The sequence below is a fragment of the Crocuta crocuta genome, unplaced genomic scaffold (genome assembly GCF_008692635.1).
Source record: "Crocuta crocuta isolate KB4526 unplaced genomic scaffold, BGI_CrCroc_1.0 scaffold445, whole genome shotgun sequence".
Lineage (NCBI taxonomy): Eukaryota > Metazoa > Chordata > Mammalia > Carnivora > Hyaenidae > Crocuta > Crocuta crocuta.
In genome coordinates this window covers 1,324,095-1,326,540 of record NW_027530847.1, presented here as the reverse complement: position 1 = coordinate 1,326,540, position 2,446 = coordinate 1,324,095, and the positions used below count along the sequence as shown (strand labels likewise).

General features: G+C 48.2%; 1 protein-coding gene across 3 annotated transcripts in view; it reads left to right on the top strand.

Annotated features, from left to right (window-relative positions):
- Nucleotides 1-2,029: 2,029 nt before the first annotated feature.
- Nucleotides 2,030-2,446, top strand: part of ITCH (itchy E3 ubiquitin protein ligase) — a 142,703-nt gene continuing 142,286 nt past the window's right edge. For 2 of the 3 annotated variants that reach the window (XM_077769304.1, XM_077769306.1), the window contains exon 1: nt 2,030-2,114. The gene's annotated coding sequence lies outside the window, so the exon portion shown is untranslated. The remainder of the gene's footprint in view (nt 2,115-2,446) is intronic. The other variant, XM_077769305.1, reaches the window with a different exon arrangement.

Below are 2,446 nucleotides of genomic sequence, written 5' to 3'. Positions count from 1 at the left end.
AAAGGGTAAACACTATCCTGACTTCAAATGCAATAGATTTGTTTTGCCTAACATTATACATTTTTTAAAATTGTAGATGAAGACAGAATCTGGAGCCAGAGGACTTTGATTGGATCCCTGGTTCCCTATGGAGTCATCTTGGACCAGCCATCTCATTTTCTTGTCTGTATAATGGTCATAGAAATACCTGAGTCCTTAAAGGGACACTAGCTTTCTCAAACTTGCCTAGTGTTAANAAAAAAAAAAAAAAAAAAATAGAATCACCTGGGGCACTAGTTTAAAAACTCACATTTCCTGGAGCATACATTCTTTATTTTAAAAAATGTTTTATTTATTTCTGAGAGAGAAAGAGAGCATGAGCAAGGGAGGGTCAGAGAGAGAGAGGGAGACAATCTGAAGCAGGCTCCAGGCTCTGAGCTAGCTGTCATTACAGAGCCCGACGCGGGGTTCGAACCCATGAACCGCGAGATCATGACCTGAGCCGAAGTGGGACACTCAACTGACTGAGCCACCCAGGCGCCCCCCTGGAGCATACATTCTTAATATGACAAAAATTGGTTGTGGGTAGGAAAATTTTTTTGCTTGCTTATGTAAAAGCACATATATACATATGATACATTAATAGATATACAGTATATTTGTGATACTAAAATTTCATGGGGGAATAACTAGGGGAAAATGTCTAAAAATATTCCTTAGAGAGATGATAACAACAACAAAAAGGTTGAAAAACACTGCCCTACAGCAGTTTTTCTTCAAGTGTGGTCTGTGGTTAAAAATGCAAATTCTCAGATGCGTGGGTGGCTCAGTCAGTTAAATGTCTGACTCTTGGTTTTGGTTCAGGTCATGATCTCACAGTTGGTGAGCTTGAGCCCTGCATCTGGCTCTGCACTGACAGTGGCGAGCCTGCTGGGATTCTCTCTCTTCTTCTGTCTCTGCCCCTTCCCACCCACTCTCTTCTGTCTCTCTCTCAAAATACATAAATAAACTAAAAAATAAAAAAATGCAAATTCTCAGGCCCAACCCCAGACCTACTGAACCAGAAATTCTGGGGGTGGGGCCCTGCAATCTAAGGTTTAACAAATCCTTCAAGTGATTCTGATGGGCACTTAAATTTGAGAACCACTGCCCTGGAGATTCTGAATAGGGTAGTCCTGGAATCTGTATCATTAACAAGCTCTCCTATGTCTATTGCAGGAAACATTGACATAGAGATTTGAACGCACTTTGAGAAACACAAGTGACTTTCCAGATGGTAAAATATCCTCATTAGGAGAAAACAGGCTAAACAATAATAGCGAAGGTCACTAATTACTAAGCACTTAGCTGGGCCTCTGGGTCTACTTGCACAGCCTTTTAATTCTCACAAATTCATGAAGAAGTTAAGAAGATGGACTCTGAAGCCAGACTGCCTGGGTTGGTATACAGATTGTGACTTGGTTTGTGCATCTGTAAAGTGGGGATAATGTACTTTCTTCAAATATTTGTTGTAAGGTTTAAAGATTGCTTGTTGGTCAGTTCTTAGAACACCTGCCGCGTTGGCACCACTTCCCTTACCTTACGGACACCCTGTTAAAAGGAGGATTTAAACCCAATCAATGTAACTCCCCAGTGTACTTTCTTAAGAACTAAACTATAATTCAGTGGTTTTCAAAGTGTGATCGCCCCACCAGTAGCACACCAGAGTCAGAAATGCAAGTTACTAGATCCCATCGCGCATCTGCTGAAAGTGAAACTCTGGAGGTGTTCTGGGGGTTTCAGCAACCCCTTCAGGTGATCCTGTTGCACACTAGCGTTTGAAAACCACAGCTATAATCTTTAGAGGTTGGGGGAGGGAGGGTGCTTAAAAAAAAAAAAGCCTAGAGCGTCTGGGAGCAATCCCAGAGTCCCTCCCACCTAAGGGCGAGCAAACTCCGAGTTAGCTGCACTCCGCAACTCCAGCCAACTCTTCTGGATGGTGCGCAAGGCCTTCTGGGGCCTGTGGTCCACAGCCCTGATGAGCCGGAGGCGCCTGCGCATTGGCCGCCAACTCGCTCTAGTCGCTGTGGTCGGGGCTCGGGACCGGCTGCCATCTTAGTCAAGGGACTGAAGAGTCGCCGCCGCCCCGAGTCCCGGTAAACACCCGCGGGCGGACTGGGGGCAGTTCTGGGTAGAGTGGGGAGCCCGCATGTGAGTGTCCGAGGAGAACCAGGGGTGAAAGAGTGCGGTGCGCGGGTGGGGTCCCGAGAGCCACGACTGCTCCCTCTTCTCAGCCGGTGCCCGTGGGGGGCGCGGGGAGCTGGGGCTAGTGGTCGAGGGGTGAGTTGGCCGGAGGCGCGGAGCAGCCACTGTGTGGCCGGAGGCTTGGGGAGCCCCTCACCTCGCCGGCGTCGAGTTGTGAGAGGGCTGGGCCTTGGCGGGCGCCAGCAGGGTCCGGCCCCGCGCCCCTCAGCCCCGCCCGGGGGCG